The 20,122-nt window shown below is 34.1% G+C and overlaps 2 long non-coding RNA genes across 2 annotated transcripts in view; one reads left to right on the top strand and one right to left on the bottom strand.

Annotated features, from left to right (window-relative positions):
- The window catches only part of LOC137488668 (uncharacterized), a 108,002-nt gene extending 88,864 nt beyond the window's left edge, over positions 1–19,138 (top strand). Inside the window, exon 4 of the long non-coding RNA XR_015518661.1 lies at positions 18,790–19,138. This is a non-coding gene — a long non-coding RNA (uncharacterized LOC137488668). The remainder of the gene's footprint in view (positions 1–18,789) is intronic.
- Positions 18,316–20,122, bottom strand: part of LOC141379356 (uncharacterized) — a 35,491-nt gene continuing 33,684 nt past the window's right edge. The window contains exons 2-3 of the long non-coding RNA XR_015518676.1: positions 19,931–19,996; positions 18,316–18,837 (exon numbers count right to left, since the gene is read on the bottom strand). This is a non-coding gene — a long non-coding RNA (uncharacterized LOC141379356). The remainder of the gene's footprint in view (positions 18,838–19,930; positions 19,997–20,122) is intronic.

Raw genomic sequence — 20,122 nt, 5'->3', positions numbered from 1 at the left:
GTGTGTGTGTGTGTGTGTGTGTTTGGAGTCTCTTAGATCAGTGGTAGGGGAAGGGCTGAACTTTTGAACTGACTCCCTTTAAATTACTTATAAAGACCTTTAGATTTTTGGGCAAACAAAAACAAATGGATGTTTCAATTCTGAATCTTTTGTTCTGAGGACACTTTCAAATTTCTGGATTCTGTTTCATTCTTTCATGTACATTTAAATTAACACACAGTCATTTAGCAGATGCTTTTTGTAAAGCAATGTATAAATGAGGATAATAAAAGTCACCAGAGAGCATCTATAAAAAAAAATCCATGAAAAGTCTACGTTGGTTTAGCTTCTTTCTTTCTTTCTTTCTTTCTTTCTTTCTTTCTTTCTTTCTTTCTTTCTTTCTTTCTTTCTTTCTTTCTTTCTTTCTTTCTTTCTGCAGTATGTAAGTTTGACGCCCAGTGGTCAAACTAGATAATGCATTCCTGGATCAAAACAAACGCAAGCGCAGGTTGCCAGACTGAGGACCAAAAGGAGAGAGGTGGACTATCAAGCCTAAAGGCGGTTATAAGGCTGATTTAAACTGTGTTTTATATAAAAGCAAGGGTATGAGTTAAAAGGAATATTTTCTATAATAATATGAGTTTTTGTTCTAACCAACACCTCAAATTTATATATTAGAAGTGGCTTCTATTTCTTTCAGTTGAACAACAGAAAACTTTGACAATGATCACCTTAGGTACACCTCATGTGCTTTATTCAGTATTAAATTCTAACAATGTGAGTCTAAATGCCATTTCACCTGACATTTATTGCCATACTTCTGAAAGCAGAGGCAGATAATTTACCTCAGATCTTGAACTTTAGAACTGTGAAATAATGCAAACTAACACTGATTCAGCATCTACATTTAATAATGTTAAAGATGTTTAATATGTATTAATTAGATTATAAACCTTACCATTTCATGAGTGAGTGCATATTCTGTGCTTCTAAATGGCTTTATTTAAATTTCTGTCGTGTTTCATCTGGTGCAAACAGCCAAACTGCTTATCACTGCAAATCATGTTTCGTAGCGTGTTTTTAGGACACGCGGTTACAATGTAACCTGCTCATCTAATGTTTCTGTTCATAATATTTATATTATTTGCTAATTAATAAACTCATGTGGAACTCTGAATCTGCATCTAATTTCAAAGGCTGCTACTGTCCACAGAAGGTTGCATTTTGGTCATGCTTTGAGAGCCTATATAATATAATTGGCTAAATTGGCATTGAGCGGTTAAAAGAACCAAAACAAGAGCTGCTTTTCCACTATCGTGCCAAACCGTTCTAAGAACACTTCGGTACGGTTACGGTTGTTTCTCCACTGAGCCTGGAACGGCGCGGCACGATTACAAACCGTTCTCGGCCCGGAATTCTCGGCACGGTTAGACAACCGTGCTGAACTGTGCTGACAGATTCTGTGTGTTGACGTCGCGACTCGGTTGCTAAGCTACCACAGCTGGCTCAGCAGAAGCGCGCTAGTCATCAGACATCCTCAATAAACTACAGTAGATTTAATATAAAATAATGATCCAGGTCTAAACGATACAGTTTAAAAAGGGTTTTAAAACCATAGAGCAGTCTCTGGCAGAGAAGTGAATAACTCATCACATTATTTTATTCATTAAAGTTATTATTTTATTGTCTTGAGTACAGACCTACTTCGCCTACCTGAATGTGAGTTTATTGCACGCAGCGCTGTATTTCACAGCACAAAACTCGCTCTGATCCGGGAGAGACATGCCAGCGACTTGCGCTGCTGACTTTCTTTTCCAGCTGCGCATCGAATAAAGCGAATAAAGTCGCGCTTAGCATCGTCGATGTCCAAATTCCACAACAACATCACTATATCCATGGGACACGAACTTGCAGACTCTTTTAACAACGAGGAAATAATTGCACTTTTTAATTCAAAGCCAGGACAGCTTGTTAATACCGGCGAGACCACCTGAAGGACGGCGTGTTGTAATGTCGGCCGTCCAAATGACTTTGCTTGACAGCTTTACGGAGCGGCACTGTAACTGTCCAAGGTACTGTTGTATGATTTATATTATAGCATATGCACTAATAAACAAGTCAAAAGAATGAATGAATTAAATAAATATGGATTCTTAAATGTCAGTATTGCTTTTACTCATACAATATCAATACGTTTTGACAAATGTTTTATAAAAAAAAGAGCAATTTTCATCATTTCAGCTAAAGGCAATTATATGATTCAGTTATACATAAATTATATGACATTCAAGAGGCATGTAACATGTTTCTGTGTTTTTGTTTTTTTTGTTCTTAGTGATCTTTAATATAGCTACGCAAATATTTTCTAAAACGTCTAGCAATAATTCGCCTACAGCTTGTTAGTTAATTATGAACAAAAAATAATAATAATAATAAAAAATAAAATGATCAAAATAAAAAGATAATAGAGCAGCATTTTGCTAAATATAATAGTGCTTATATAATATAATAGGGAGCCGTTTACATGCGTTACCAAGGCAACTACTGATGCGTTTTGTGTAATGTTTTAAAGAGCTTTGTCGCAGCACGACAGTGGAAAATGAAACCTTATCCGTGCTGTCTGGCCCGGTTTGGCACGGAATGGAACAGTTCTGTTTAAAGAACGATTCAGCACGATAGTGGAAAAGCGGCTAAGGACACCAGTTCCGGCACATAAAAGACATATTCAAAGCAGAATAACTGACTTAAGCATTGTTTTTCAGATAAACAAGAATGTTCACTTAGCATGTTTTCTAAATATCTGCAAACATATTATGGTATTTTTATGCATTAGAGGAATCAAAAATTTGCATACAGCACCTTTAATTAAAAAATAAATAAATCTTTTACTGTAGCTGTTTCTGTTTTAATTTTAAATGGAGAAAGTTTTAATCTTGTTTGTATAATTTGCAGTAGTTTTTAGTAGTTATTATTATTATTATTATTATTTGGGTACACTTTCAGTATCTTGAACCATAAGCCCCATTCACACAGGGCTTCAGCGTCAAAGCTTGACAGAGGGCGTGTCTGAAGTTGGGGCTGACGTGATCATCATAGCAGCGTCAGCCAACAAAATTAGTCAGCAACAGGCCACTGTCTGAGCTGGCTTATTTGCACACAACGATCTGATTGGCTGACGCTTCCAACGGCTCTTGAAAAGTTGAGCAAGTCCCAACTTTTGCACCGACGAACGCCACTGATGCGGCGCTGACGGATCCACATCGCAGTTTGGCAACGCCTGACATCACCCATTCAAAGTGAATGGGTTGCATTGAAGCTGATGCCCCGTGTGAATGGGGCGTAAAGCATCTAAATGCTTTTGGTTTTTCAAATTAAGTTTTACAAGCTTATTTTTGCTTGAAGTTTACATAAAGCTTATACTTTTCTATATTATATTATATTATATTTTACCATATTATATTATATTATATTATATTATATTATATTATATTATATTATATTATATTATATTATATTATATTATATTATATTATACATCTAAAAACGAAATTGTCTTAATTTTCCCTGCATCAAAGCAAATCATATAATGATTATAGGTAACATGAACAAAACAAAATTACATTGCAATTTAATTCAATTACAAATATGTTTGTGACGATTAATTATAAGTGCTAAATTCATGATCTTGACAGGTTTAGTTTCTCTTCTTCTCTCTTTTTTAGTATCTAGGCAAAATAATTTAGCATTTGTCTTAATTTATTTTTTATGGCTGATAAAAATATTTTACTACTCAAATTTAGTGTTTTAAAGGTGTTAGATTTGAAGAGTTCTTGTTTTGTGCTTTAGGGTCACTAAAGCAAGGCTTACGGGGGTCAGTCTCAATGTCAGCATCTCAAAAGGGTGTGCTATTAAAATACTTCCCCTCCTCGAGTGAAAGAGACATAATCTAGTGAGCGATTAGCCTATCCTCTATTTACACAGACACAGGCTAACCTGTCTGCTTTGACAGATATGTGCTGATATCCATCAAGAGCATGTCTGACCACCACCACACCTCTCCACCATTCACAGGAAGTTTAGCTTAATCTGCATCTGCCTCCAGCAAAAGTTGACCCTAAGCACGCAACAACAAACACACATTTCCAGATGCTGTCAACAGTGCTGTAGCATTATTGAAATTTATTATTAAAAACAAAACAAAATCACTTTTTCACATATATCTCCTGTCACTCACTTAACACGATCTCACGTTCAGTGGTGTACCAATGATGTAACAAACTGCTCAACTTTTAAAGTGATCCACAATTGATAAAAATTAAACATAAGGAAAAGGGTTCTAAACAGTACCAAATTATAAAATTAGCAAAATCCTTTTAGGCACAAAATGTACTTTTTACATCACATTAAGTGCTATATACCTTAAAATATTTGTAATAGTTTTGTTAATAATATTAGTATAAAGCGTTTTCATTTTATAAATAATTTATATTTTTTACATTAGTTTTATATATATATATATATATATATATATATATATATATATATATATATATATATATATATATATATACTTCCCTAATATTAATAATATTAATATCTGTGGTTTGTTGTTATCTTTAATTGTTTTGTGTTTTTTTTTTATTATCTTGTTTTGTGTTTTTTTTTTTTTAGTCTTTATTAATGTTTAAAAAAACAAAACATTAAATTGCATTTATATTCATTTTGTTATTGTGATTCAAATTCCGGGAAATAATCAGGTTGTTCAACTTTAATTTCGAACTAACCCAAAAATATTTAAAAGTTAAACATTTTAAGAACGATAATGAATAACTATTTTGTAATACAGTTAATGTAATATAGACAGCAGAAAACTTAATATGTTGGCTAATATTTAAAAATTATTATTATTTATTAATTATGCATGTCTTTCATGCATAAATCAACTTTAGTTAATAAAAGACAAAAAAATTCTTGGTGCTAATTTCCATACAGCGTAAATTCAGCGTAAAAATTTACCCCTAAGAAATGGAACACCACTACAGCCTTGCACACGTCATCATATGTCATTGCGATCTCTTGCTTTATATAAGATCGACAATCATGACTGCTGTTATTCAGGAAATCACTCAAGGCAATGGTATTATGTTATCATATTGATATAACGTGGCAATAGGAGTCATAACTGTACTGTGTATTTACACAGTGACCATATTTATCTATGTAAACACATAAAAACAACATTAAAATTATAGCAGACACTGTAAAAAGCTCATTCCCAGCCACTAGACTTTTCTGACAGGGGATTCCAGTGTCAGAATGTTGTGGGACTGCTATACAGGAGTTATTATCAGGGATTATAGATTTTTAGATTTAGCGTTTTTATTTTATTGTTGTTTTTTTAAGCATGTGGTATGTGGTTATGAATATATTAAAACATGTTTGTTTGTTGTAAAAATTCATAATAATGACAAAAAATACTAATTTGTGCTTCTCCTGACTTTCATGTGTAGCCATGCTGGTGTATAATAGGAAATTTTCTTAACCCCTTGGTTTCGAGTGTGGTCCTGAAAAATCTTCGTTTGAAGAGGTATCTAGCCCTTCCCCTGAGCCCTACACCTTCAAGCTAGAGAGAATTGGGACACCCCTACCCCTTTAAGTGAACACGCAAAACAAGGGGTAGGGGTAAGGGAAGGGCTAAAGCCTGGTTTATACTTCTGCGTCAAGTTACCGGCGTAACCCACGGCGCATGCAACGCGTGTAGCTGTGCATTTATACTTCTGCACGCTGTCTCTGTTGGTCTGCATTAACATTTCCGAAACACTAGTTGGCAGTGAGGTGTAAATGTTCCTCTGTGTCGAGTTTCTTCGCTGCTATTTTGCTTTTCCTGAACACTTCCGGGATATACAAGTGACTCAAACTCACTCATTTTGAGGCAGGAACCGGCGGACGTGCAACAACTTTAACTATGAGGTAAACACAAAACAAAACTTTCCATCTAGAGCTCCTTCACGGGACTCCAGACTTGTAAACAATCGCTCCATCAGGCTTGCACCATTCACGCGGCTCTCGGTCCCGCCCAGACTCGTCAGCGCTACCAAGCCGACCAATCACAGAGCTTGTGCTACGCGTTGTTGCGACATGTAGTTACATTATTTGAGAGGTGCACGTCAGCGACGCCGACAGCCACGGCGAAGGGCTATGCGTCAGCGCCGTAGCATACGCCGGCGTTTGACGCAGAAGTGTAAATCAGCCTTAAGGAATGGGCCTACATGTGCAATGATTCAGTGGATTTTTATCTTTCAGCTGTTGTGCACATACAATGTATATACTGTATATACTCTGTGTGTATATATATATATATACGTGTTTGTGTGTGTGTGTGTGTGTGTGTGTGTGTGTGTGTGTGTGTGTGTGTGTGTGTGTGTGTGTGTATAAATAAGGATTGCCGCAAATTTTAAGAAAAGTCACAGCAAAATCTGTCATTTTAGGCCATAAAATTCAGAAAAATAAAATTAAAGTCATCTGCTGCTTGTAGTTTCATCGATTATGATATTTTAAACCTGCTCATTAGTTCATTCATTTATTTCATTTTTTAATTATTTAGTTTATTCAATCGTTTTCTTTTCGGCTTAGTCCCTTTTGTTAATCTGGGGTCTTCACAGCGGCATGAACCTCCGAATTATTCAGCACAGGCAGCTTATGGCCTTCCAGCCGCAACCCAATACTGGGAAACACCCATACACTCTTGCATTTCCAAACAATTCACATATAGCGCATGTCCGTGGGGGAAACAGGAGCACCCGGAGGAAACCCACGCGAACACGGGAAGAACATGCAAACACACAGAAATGCCAACTGGCCCAGTTGGGGCTCGAACCAACAACCTTCTTGCTGTGAGGCGACAGTGCTATCCACTAAGCCACCTGCATACAGTAAAATATGTGTGTCGAAACGTTTGTCATAATCACATCCATGGATCAAAAAATCCATCAGAAAATTCATGAATAATAAGATTTTGAAAAGTGGGCAAGGCATGTCCTTCAGTGAATATTACACCCATGGTATATGGATTTTAATATTTGTTAAGTTATCGTATGGAAGTTGTACATTCCAGTATGGTACCAACACTCCTCCAGACAGTGTGAATGAGCGGAGACAGACTTCGGCCCGGCTGCCAGTTCGTATTGTTCATGGCCAACTGTCATGTGGCATCTGGTAAGAGTGAATCTGGCACTGATCGGAGCTGATCAAATGAGCTGAGCAGAATCAGCCCATCTGCAGTGCTTGTGTCTCTGATAAAGCTCCATCATCAAACCAGTGATGGCGACTGTGTGTGGCATTGGCTTCGGTTATGGAGACAGTGACATGTCGAGAAAAACAAAAGCAGAGACTGAAAGAAAGCTGGACACTGTCAGATCACAGCTCACATCACAGGCTGATGTCTCTCTCCCTCTCTCTCACACACATTCGCAGATAATGTTTACAAGATTTAAGATTATACAAATCTGATTTATATTTACACTGTGTGAATAAAGTGATGAGAGGTTTTTTTTAACAGTAAAAGATTTTTAAAACCTTAATCTTCAAGGTACGAGTTAGAAAATTAGAGATAGAGTTCAGAAGTTTCCTTTTGGTTGAGTTTAAAGTAAATTTTTAGTTACATTTTTATTTGAAGTTTAAGGTGATTTAGAGTTTGGACTGTCAAGACCAAAATGTATGTACAGTTAAACTTCTTTTGTACTTTTGTATTTTCTTTTGTTATTTTTGAAAATAGATTTTGATTATACATATTTAATTATTTACTTATTTATTTATTACTTCTTTTAAAGTGTTTATTTTAATTAAAGTGGTTTATATTAGTAATAGAATATAACTTGATTGATTGAATTTATTTATGATAGATTTTTATTCAATCTTTTTATTATTATCATTATTATTACAATTATTATATTTATTATTATTATTTTTATTATTATTATTATTATCATCATCATATTATATATATATATGTATATATATATATGTGTATATATATATATATATATATATATATATATATATATATATATATATATATATATATATATATTTATTTATTTATTATTATTATTATTACATTTTATCTATAAAAATTATAATCAATGAAAGGGACACTATTTATTCATTTATTTATTATTCCTTTATTTATTTCAAATAAAAGGGGTTATTATTGGTTAATATTGGTAATAGAATAGAACTTTTGATTGATTTAATTTATTTATAATTAATTTTTATTTAATCTTTTTATTTATTTATTATTATTATTACTATTATTATTTGTGGTCACGCAGTGGCTCAGTGGGTAGCTGGTTCACCTCAGTAAGAAGCTTGTTCGAGCTCGTTTTTTTTTTGCCGAGTTTGCATGTTCTCCCCGTGTTCGTGTGGGTTTCCTCCAGGTGCTCTGGTTTCCCACACAACTTCATAGACATATGTGTGGTATGGGTGAATTGAGTCAGCTAAATTGTCTGTAGTGTTTGTGTGTGAATGAGTGTGTGTGTGGATGTTACCCAGTGATGTGTTGCAACAGAAAGGACATCCGCTGTGTAAAATGTGCTGGATAAGTTGGCGGTTCATTCCGCTGTGGCAACCCTGGATTAATAAAGGGACTAAGCCAAAAAGAAAATGAACAAACATAATTATTATTAGTATTATTGTTCTGTATATATTTTTGTATTCATTTCATTTTATGTATGCACATTTAAAATCATTGAAAGAGGCACAATTAATTAACTAATTTATTAATTTATTATTCCTTTAATTTGTTTATTTTAAATAAAAGTAGTTAATATTGGTAATAGAAATAACTTAATTTGAGTGCTTTATATTTTATCCTTTTATTTATTTATTTATTACTATTATTAATAATAATTACATTTTATCTATTACAAATGTATAATCAGTGAAAGGAACACTATTTTTATTTTTTTATTTATGTTAATTTGCTTATCTAAAAATATAAATCTTATCTTAAAATATCTTCCTATATTACAAAATTGATCTTGTGCAGCTTATCAATATTTCTGCAAGAAACAAAACAAAAATGAAATTGTGGCCATGATGAGATCCTTATTCCAGATAATGCAGTGTGTGCAAAATGTAGTCTTGAGCATTTTGCAAGACTACATTTTGACTAGTTCTCTTTAAAGTTTAAGTTTTCCTTCATAAATTGCAGTATGTAGTGTAAAATGAGCTTAAACCTATTTTTATTTGATTTTGGTTTTGTGATCGCCCTCACAACATTGACTTTTCTCTAACATTCACTTCCTCGCATCACTGATCTTTCTTATTCTTTCATTTGAATCTTAACTGTGTGTGTGTGGGTGTGTGTGTTCATATGTAAGTGTGTGTGTCTGTGTGAGGTTGACTGCGCTGTTTCTCCAGCAGTGGAGTTTTGGAGGACTCCTGCAGTCTGGAAGAAAGCAGCTTATGGCCCTCTGATCTGTCAAGCAGAAAGACAGACACGGGCACTGATAGAGGAACTGAGAGGTGGGAGAGAAAAAGCACGAGATAAAAAGAGGGATGAGAAAGATACAGTGTGAATGACAGTGAGAAAGCGAGACGAGGAGAAGGGGGCTCGGGAGGAGAGGCGGCACAGGGGGAGGCACCACCCTGTGGATTGAGACGTATCCCACATTGCCCCTCTCCGTGGTGGCGCAGCAGGCAGGGCGCGCGGGCCGTGGTGTGCGCTGGTGTGAAGTTGACGTGGTGCTGGCCCTGGCACAAAGGAGCCGCAGAGGAGGGCGCCAGGCGCTGTGTGGCAGGGTTGCCCAGATACGGCCACTCAGGGTTGGCATGTTGTTTTTGTGTCTGTGATGCGCTTCCAGGCCGACACACAAACACACACGCACACGCACACACCAAGTCAGAGAAGGCACGCTCAGATTTGCATCTTCAATACTTTTTGATGTTTTGTGCCAATTACATTATGCACTACTTTACAGTCGCCTATTCGTGAGGTGTGTATTCTCAGTGTGTTTCAAGATTCTAGATGTGTTTTTCTGAATGTTTTATTTGAATAGTTACACAAAACTGTTTTACATCTATATCTGTTATCGCTTTGTGAATTAAGTTTTAAAGGTTCTGTAAAAGAAATGATTAGTATTACTTTATGAAACAGCTTACAGTGGGGTTTGTGTTGAATACATATTTACAGTGTTAAGGAAAGTTACTTTGAAAAGTTATATATTACATTATTATATAAGATAATATTGTATTATCTCGAGTCCTTTAAAAAAAATAAAAGTAACTACAGTTAAAATTATTGGCCCCCCTTTGAATTTTTTTCAATTATTTCATAAAATGATGTTTAACAGCATGAAATTTTCACAGTATGTCTGATAATATTTTTTTTATTCTGGAGAAAGTCTATTTTTTTTTAATTCGACAAGAATAAAAGCAATTTTAAATGTTTTATAAATCATTTTATGGTCAAAATTATTATCATTATCAAACTATCATTTTTTTGATAGTCTACAGAACAAACCATCGTTAAACAATAACTTGCCTAATTACCCTAATCTGCCTAGTTAACCTGATTAACCTAGTTAAGCCTTTAAATGTCACTTGAAGCTGTATAGAAGTGTCTTGAAAAATATCTAGTCAAATATTATTTACTGTCATCATGGCAAAGATTAAATAAATTATTATTATTATTAAAAATGAGTTATTAAAACGTGTTGGAAAAATCTTCTTTCCGTTAAACAGAAATTGGGGGAAAAATAAACACAGGGGCTAATAAATCTGACTTCAACTGTAATTTCATTATTTGGTTACTTTTTATTGAAAGTAATCTGTGTTTTGTGTTGTTTGTGTTGTTTCATCTCAGCTGCTTTCCCAACACTTAATGAAATATTGATGTCTGATTATGTAAAACTTAATTTAGAATATTTTTCTGTTCGTTCTAATTGTGAATTTGAACGATTCATATTTTATTTTGATCTTCCTTTAACCATTGTTTTAGTACTTAAAAAATAAGTACGTAAAAAAGTACGTAAAAATGAAGAATGCTTTGAACCTCTCTGAAACACACACTAAAAATATATATGTTGCTAATCGAAATTTTTAAGTTGAGCCAATTTAACTTTACAAGTAATTTTACCTTGCCTCAATTAAGCTGACATAAAACTTCAGGTTAAAATTTGTTAAACTTAAAAATAAGTTTAAGTCTGAATACATTTCTAAATAAAGTTAAATTAAAAACAAAAATTGTCATGACTTTTTATTGTGTAATTTTAACAGTGCGTAAAGTGTTTTAATTCACTGAAAATAACCTTTTCATAATAGTCATACACTAAACAAATGATTTCTGCAAATTTGTTGCAAATAATATATATATATTTATTGAATTCAACAAATTAAATTTAGTAATGTTCAACTTAATTTGTTTGTTTAAATTCAACCCAAATAAATTGTTTACAACCACTTGCCTTAAAAAAAAGTAAATCCAAGGAATCATCTTTTAATCTTTTTTTTTTTTTCTCTAATTCATTTGTTCAATGTACACTGTAAAAAATGCTGGGTTCCACAAAATCCCTTCATGTTGTCCCAACATGAAACGATTGAGTTAACTTTAATTTTTATTTTTAACTTTTTTTTTTTTTTTTTTTACAATTTTAGGTTGATTGAACATAAATCACAGCAGCATAAAATACTTTATTAATGTAGGACAATGCTAGCCACTTAATTTGATTTTGGGAAGGAAGCATTTCATAAGACATCTGATCAGTAATCAGGGCTCTGCTCATGCACTATGTTTTCGATTCACAAAAAATAATCTTTTTTATTACATTTGTCGATTTAGTAATCAGTTAGACTATGCTGAGATCTTTTTTTTTTTTTTTTTGATACACCAGAAAGGATTTTAATTAACTTATATAATAATTTAGACATTATTGAAGCCTTGGTGTTGGTTTACTTCAAAACATTTCATAAGAATAAATCAGATGATAGTTGTTCGGACTTTGGTCCCTTAGTATGTTTTTGAACTTTGGTCCCTTAGTATGTTTTGATTCATTAAAAGGAAGTGATTCATTAGAGACATCTGATTGGGAGTCATTTGAATTTGCTGTTCAGTGTTTGGACTCTTTCCAAATATAAGAGTTACGCATTTAATAATTGCTTAGACTTGTTGAGGTGTAGTGTTTTTGATTCAGCATAAAAGAGTGATTAACCAAAACATGCGCAAAGTGTCCTCAATAAGTTCAAGAATCTTCTGGACCTCCCCAAGCCTTTGTGTGTTTTTGATTCCCTAAAAAGAATCATTTACGTTGTACTGTATGTTTTTGATCTATTTCTGACTCTTAATCGTTTTTGATACCGCTGTAGGTTGAAAATAAAACAAAAACATGAAATCTTGTTCACAATTTATGACATCACAACCAGTAAATCTACTCCCAACCACTTTTTTTAAACACCCCCTTATGCGTTTTTTTTTTTTTTTTTTTTTTTGCATGCTGTGTTATAGTCTGTATGTGTTTTGCATTAAAGTCCCATCAGACGAGATTGCTTATGCGGTCAGAATGATTAGTCTTCTGCGAGTGCGTCTGAGGCCCAAAATCTCATCTGTCACTCAGCAATGAGAAAGACATTCTTGCTACAATCTCTTTTCCCTGCATCTCTTTCTCTTTATTAAACCATTGCCCAGTGTAATCAGTGCATTGGTGCTGTCTGTTGACCTGATGTGTAATGATTTCAATCCAAAGCTTGGGGAGATAAAAGGCATTGCTAGGGAGAAAGAAAAAAAAAATCAGACCCCCATCAAATTCAGCCCTATTTCCTGATGCCACAGACGGAGGGCTCTGAAACGGCTGGCTGATTGGCGACGGCGCTTTGAACGGTGCTGTGTGAAAGAGGTTCCCCTTACTCAACGTAACATGATCTGTATTCTGGGCTTCAGACTGACACACGCCGGATCAAAATAGACGAGGGAGAAAGCACAAAACTCACTCGCATAAACACACAGGCAAACTCATCCACAGACAAGAGTGCTCAAAACGCATACAGACACAAATGGATACCTATGCGTATAGGTATGCAGCTCTCGTTTCTAGGAAGTCAGTCATCATTTAGGCTACTCACCCTCATGTTGTTCCAAACCTACTTAAAATTTTATGAATGTGAGAGAAGATATTGTGAATATTTACAATATTGTGAGTCTTTCCAAGTCTGTTAATCTAAAACGTAATACTTCAAAACGTTTCATTCATTCATTCATTCATTATCTTTTCCGCTTAGTCCCTTTATTAATCTGGGGTCACCACAGCGAATGTATTTTTTTATTTTGATCTTAAAGCAACACAAAACAATACCAAAAAAAGAAGAAGAAAAAAAAGATTTTAAAACGCATCAGTTCCTCCAGTATTAAACATGGGTCCGCACTGTTACACATGTATATCTAGGCCAGTGGGCACTGGCAATATGTTGATCTTGCAAACGATGACAGGGTTATACCTTTAAACTGCTATCCTTGGCATTTGACCAATAATTAAAAAAAGAGTTTCCAGGTGGCTTCGGAGCCAGCAAGGTTATAAGATTATGTCTAAGTTTCTCTAAATATAAAGGGTTGGAAATTCTAGAAAGCCAGGATTTAAAAAGTGGTTTTGATGCCTTTTCCATAGACAATATATATTTATATTTTTTGTTATCACCATTCCATATTGGACAGCTTTTTGAATTTGATGACTAAACCCACGAAGTGAGTCAGACCAAACAAAAACAGCGATTGCTAAATTAGTGGTGAGGTCACAAGAATAAGCATTAAGCTGTAAAAAGTTGCTTGAAATGTCCTAAGGAGCCTTCGGCAGACTCACATTTGTTACATTTAAAGGAGATGGAGGGGTAGAATTTATTAAGTTTGACTCTAAAATAATGAAGCTGATGTACTACTTTATTTTGGATTAGTTGTTGTCTTGAGTTGATACAACATGTATTTATGACTTTGATAGACTTTTTGCAGAAGAAGCTTTTAACAGAATGTGGATGATCTTTTTTCTTAAAGGTGCCCTTTTTTTAAACATTGAAGGTAATGAAAATTGGACATAAATGCCCACCATGCTATGATATTTCAGAAAATTACATACATATAAGTATGTATGTAGTATGTAGTAAGTATAAATGCTGAGTGATGCAGATAACGAAAGGGAGCAGCGATATGCGTACACTAAAACAATGTTCAGAATTTTAAAAGACATGGCATGTCGCTTTACATACAGTATGCAATGGGCTTTAAGGAGCAGTTCACAGCCAGCCATCTGTTCACAGGACGTCAGAACGCAAAATGCTTGATATTTTTAAATGTATTCAGTGCCACTACGACGAGGCATACAGTCTGTTTAACTGTTTGTTTATGTATGCAGTATGTGTCCATGCAGGCAGCTGAGCTCATTAAGAGCTCATTAATATTCACAAGCATTCCAAATATGGTCAAAATAGAACTTTTTGCAGTGGGATTTTTAGTTTAAATCATGGTCCTTGGTGATTCATAGAAGGCAATGCTACTGGAACTTTATCGTAAAAAAAACACACAAACAATATTAATACCCATGATTCCTGGAGATATATTGAGGTTTGATTGAAGCTAAACAATTGGTCTGTGAAAGAACTTGTCTTAACCAAGCAGTCCTGAATGTATTCACTGTTTGGAGGACAAGCTTCCTGACACAAAATGATGTATGAAAGGTAAGGGTGTCACGATCCTCCAAATCCTCGATTTGATTACATTTTCGATTCTAAAGGGACGATTCGATCCGATTTTCAATTATGAATAATTAATTAATTAATGACCAAATTAATTATTTGTAGCCTACCGTTTAAACTACCTGACCTGCATGGTCTTTGTTTTACCCATAAACAAGTCATACAGTAAATGAATAAAGGCAAGTTACACACATAATTACCACCTGTCAATCACTTTTTTCTGCGGGACTCGGGAATAGGCAGTGATCTGTGTCGATATAATGGCGTCGGTAAAAAAAGACGCACAAGCAACAGGAACCAGCCAACAGTATCTGAGGTGTGCGCAAAAATGACTAAGTACAAGTGAGTGAAAGATTGAAGCAGTCCTCTGACTGCCTGGACCTGCTGTCTCGAGCGCATGGCTGTGAGTCCGTCTGTGTCTGTGTGGTCACGTGATGTGCATTTTCAGAGGTAGAGAGGAAGGAGGGCTGCTCAGAAATGCTACATGCCACTGTGGATGTCAAATCGTTGTCGTTCTAAAATGCCATTTAAAAACAAAGACAGTGTAAACAGGGCCTGAGTGTGTACTTTTCGCGAGCGGATTTGCAACGGGGGCGGGCGGAGGATTGCGATGCTGGTGTTGTCTATCGGACGAACCGTACGTAATACGTATATAGCAGAGCTTGCAAAACTGTGTTTTTTTTTGTCAACAACACGAACGTTGTCAACATAACTCACTGGAAATCCAAAATGCTTACACACCGGCGACTTCATTGAAAGAGGAGAGGGTTTAAGTTCTGTCGACGGGTCTCCTGCTTCTGCAGTTTAACAAGCACTTCAACAAGGCTGTTTTTTTCCCGCTTGGCAAGCCAAGCTGACGTGACATGGGGGCGTGGCAGCATCAACGATTCTATTTTTTGATTCGATAATCGAAATTAAGCATAAATTTCGATCGATTTCGAATGGGCACTATATCTTTTGTTTAAAAACTGCTACCTGAAGTCCCAGTTCTGAATCAGATGTTAGAAATGACAAAGATCATGTCTTGAGGATCCAAAATGACTACTTAGCATATAAAAGCAGTAATGAAACACTAATTATATATGGTTTATTAGCTTAGAGGTGCACACAGTAATTTTCACTCTTTATCTGTGGACTTGATACATTTATTAGCCCAAAATACAACTTTTATGTGTTTCTATCTACAGGTATTGCTAACAAATTGATGCGGTTGTCTTAGTTTTCCAGTTTTTGTGGTCATTATCTCTTCTGAGGTAAATGCGGTGCAGGATTAGATCCGTTTCAGTTGGTCTGATTTAAATAGAGATGATATTGTAAATTTGGTTTAGGACCTGTGATCCGATCATGACCCACTTTTGGAGATATAAATCACATGCGGCCACATCACATTTGTGGTGTACATGCTAATGTGACCTGCTAAACTGATAAACTAATGCTATCCAGACAAAAGTACCGGACCACCTACAAGCCTGTCAATCAACCAATGACCTAAAACAGTTGTTTGAAACAGAAATGGTTCTGTTTCAAGCTTGACATACTGATGATAACAGATTGTCTGGCTAAAGATCTGCTTGGATGCATTTACTGGTAACTTTGCTTGTCTTTTTATTCATGCAGGATATGAGAATCATACATGAGTCAATTATCATAAGGCATTTATATCTCTCAGCATGTTTATTGATTGACTGATTGATTGGTTAAACCATTAAAATGATTTTCATAATAAAAAAAACACACTCAGAGACACAGACAGGAAGGAGGTGGATGAGCATTCATCCAAAAATAAAGGGATGAATAAATGATTAGGGGATGAAAGGCTCAGCGGAGGGAGGCGTCGTCTTTTTTTAAAGCATGCAGAGTCATTGACTCATCCAATTTCCACATTATCCAATTTCTCTATCTTCTCTGCAGTCCATGCAAAGCTATTGATTGAGTGTGTGTGCATTTAGGAAAGATGCATCCACATAATGAGAATTTTTTTTCTGATTTATTTTATATATATATATATATATATATATATATATATATATATATATATATATATATATATAGTTGAAGTTAGAATTATTAGTTCCCCTGAGTTATTAGCCCCCCTGTTTATTTTTGTTCCCCGTTTTGTTTAACAAGAAGCAGGCTTTTTCAACACAATTCTAAACATAGGTTTTAATAACTCATTTCTAATAACTGATTTATTTTATCTTTGTCATGATGACAGTAAATAATATTTGACTAGATATTTTTCAAGACACTTCTACACAGCTTAAAGTGACATTTAAAGGCTTAACTAGGTTAATTAGGTTAACTAGGCAGGTTAGGGTAATTAGGCAAGTTGTTGTATAATGATGGTTTGTTCTGTAGACTATCCAAAAAAATAGTCTAAAGGGGCTAATAATTTTGTCATTAAAATAGTGTTTAAAAAATTTAAAGTGCTTTTATTCTAGTCGAAATAAAACAAAGGAGAATTTCTCCAGAAGGAAAAACATTATACTGTGAAAATTTCCTTGCTCTGTTAAGCATTATTTGGAAAATGTTTTAAAAAATTGAAGAAAAAAAAAAAAAATCGAAGGGGGGCTAATAATTCTGACTTCAACTGTATATACAATTAGGGATTCAAGCTTTAAATGTGGAAATCCCATTGTAATTTTTTAAATTATTATTATTATTTGTAGTAATGTTAATATTTGTATTACTACTACTACTGCTTCTGCTGCTGCTACATTTATAGAACCAAATATTAAAATTAACAGTAAACTAAAAATAACTATTACAAATTGTATTGTGGCTATTCTTATTATTATTATTGAGATTATTAATGATTAGTTTACAAATTTGTACGATAATGAGTAATTTAATAGTTAATAACATCTGTAATAATAATAATAATAATAATAGTAATAATAACAACAATCACAGCAATAATTATAATAGTCTTTTACCCCTCAATTCATTATTAGAACATGAGGGCATTACAAGTATTGTTGTTGTTGTTGTTGTTGTTGTTGTTGTTGTTGTTGTTGTTGTTGTTGTTGTTGTTGTTGTTGCTGCTGTTGTTGTTGCTGTTGTTGTTGTTGCTGCTGCTGCTGGTGCTGTTGTTGTTGTTGTTGTTATTATTTGTATTAATATTATTATTTGTATGACTAGTACTACCGCTTCTACTGCTGCTAAATTTATAGAAACAAATATTAAAATTAACAGTAGTACTACTAGTAATAATAACAATTACAAATTGTATTGTTGTTGTTTTGTTTTTCTTCTTACTATAATTATTATTGAGATTATTAATTTTTTTTACTATAAATAATTTAATAGTTAACACCTATAATAATAATAATAATAATAATAATAATAATAATAATAATAATAATAATAATAATAATAATAATAATAATATTAATAATAGTAATTTCCCCATGAATTCATTGTTAGAACATTAGGGCATTAGGAAAATTATTATTATTATTATTATTATTATTATTATTATTATTATTATATTATTTTGGTAAATGCCTTACAGTGATCAATTAACATATCAAATATGGCTCATTAAAATTGTAATTAATAAAAATTGTTTTAGAGAATGAAATATTCAAGGAAGACATTAAGGGAGTTTCATTTGGGTTTAATTTACTTTTATTCAGTTCATCACAGAAAGCATCATGATTTTGATTTCCATCCTGACAACTTCTTGCATATCTTGATGCTGATGTCAATGTGAGGTTACAGTATCTGCTGAAGTTCAGATCTCTGTGTCCTGCTTGGATTCTCCATTTCTGATATTAGTTTAATGAATTGATCTGTTTTTAAAGCTGATCTCTGAGAGTTACTCACAGTACGCTTTGTCTGACCCTTCTGAAGTAACTAAAACAGCCATGTTTACATACAGGATAAAGGCATCATTCTCCATTGAGTGTGTGCTTCTGTGTGTGCATGTGTGTATGTGTGTGTGTTGAACTGCGTGTGTGTCTTCGACTCCCAAGCAGATTGTCTTGTTATGTAATGTTGGATTTGCATGTGAAGGGAAGGAACCCGTTTTTCATGCTGCACTGGATGTGAAGTGAAGCCCCCTTTCTCTTTTAGGAGCGGAACGAGGGACCGCGCCGTCTCAGATGGAGGGATGCTGAGAGACTGACAGGAGGAGAAAACATGAAAGGCTTTAAGTGTGAATTCATTAAATGTGCAGCAATGTACTAGCGTACAATGCATATATGCATTTAGAAAAAAAAACATTATTCTATGGGATTCAGTACATAAATCATTGGCACATTTCCCATATTTCTTACAATGATTTTACATAGTATTTAAATTAATTTTGGAGAAATGTTTTAATCATCAGACTTTTTTCCCTGAACATGTACTTTTTTATTTACTGAAGTTTAAATGTGCTTTCTAGATATCACATCTAACATAAAAAGAAAATAATATAAAATGTTATTTAGTTCAATCTACTTTACACACAATTAAATTATTTATTATTATTAATTTATTAAATAATAAATACATTTATTGGCCATTACATTTTCATTTAAAATATATTACATGCTATATCAACTATAAAATCGATTTGACTTACATATTACCCCCGTTAAAGCATAACATAAGTTTAGATTATCACACCTGAGTTCAATTTCCCTAGCCTCACCCAGGCCTAATTATTGCCACACTTGTTCGCAATCAAGAAACAACTTGTATAGGACCTGCCTGACAAAGTAAAAAAGACCAAAAGATTCTTAAAAGGTAGACATTATGCCGAGAACCTAATAAATGCAAAACAAAATGAGAAAAAGTATTTGACATCTACCATTCTGGAAATGGTAATAAATCTATTTTTATAGATTTGGGACTGCAGTGAACCACAGTGATAGCTATTATCTACAAATAGCAAAAGCATGAAACAGTGGAGGACCTTCCCAGGCTGGCGGATCAAAATCACCCCATGAGTGCATCGTCACAACGACCCCACAACAACATTCAAAGAACTACAGCCCTCACTTGCCTCAGTTAAGGCAAGTGTTCATGACATCACCATAGGAAAGAGACTGGGCAAAAATGGTTTGCATGACTGAATTTCAAAATGAAAAATACTCATATCAGTTTTGCCAGAAAAAAATCTTGATGATCTCCAAGACTGTTGGAAAAATACTCTGTGGACTGATGAGGCAAAAGACCCATTATGTGTGGTGTAAGAATAGCAACACATTTCATAAAAAGAACATCATACCTGTAAAATGTGGTGGTGCTAGCGTGATGGTTCAGTTGTTTGTTGCTTCAGGATATGGAAGACTTGCTGTGAAAAATGGAACTATGAATTGTGCTGTGTACCATAATATCTTAAAAGAGAACAGCTGTCCATCTGTTTATGACCTCAAGCTAAAGCGAACTTGAGTTCTGCAGCAGGACAATGATCAAATCA

Source organism: Danio rerio, chromosome 20 (genome assembly GCF_052040795.2).
Source record: "Danio rerio strain M-AB ecotype USA chromosome 20, GRCz13ab, whole genome shotgun sequence".
Classification (NCBI taxonomy): Eukaryota; Metazoa; Chordata; class Actinopteri; order Cypriniformes; family Danionidae; genus Danio; species Danio rerio.
Note: the sequence above shows the minus strand (reverse complement) of the source record. Positions and strands in the feature narration are given on the sequence as shown.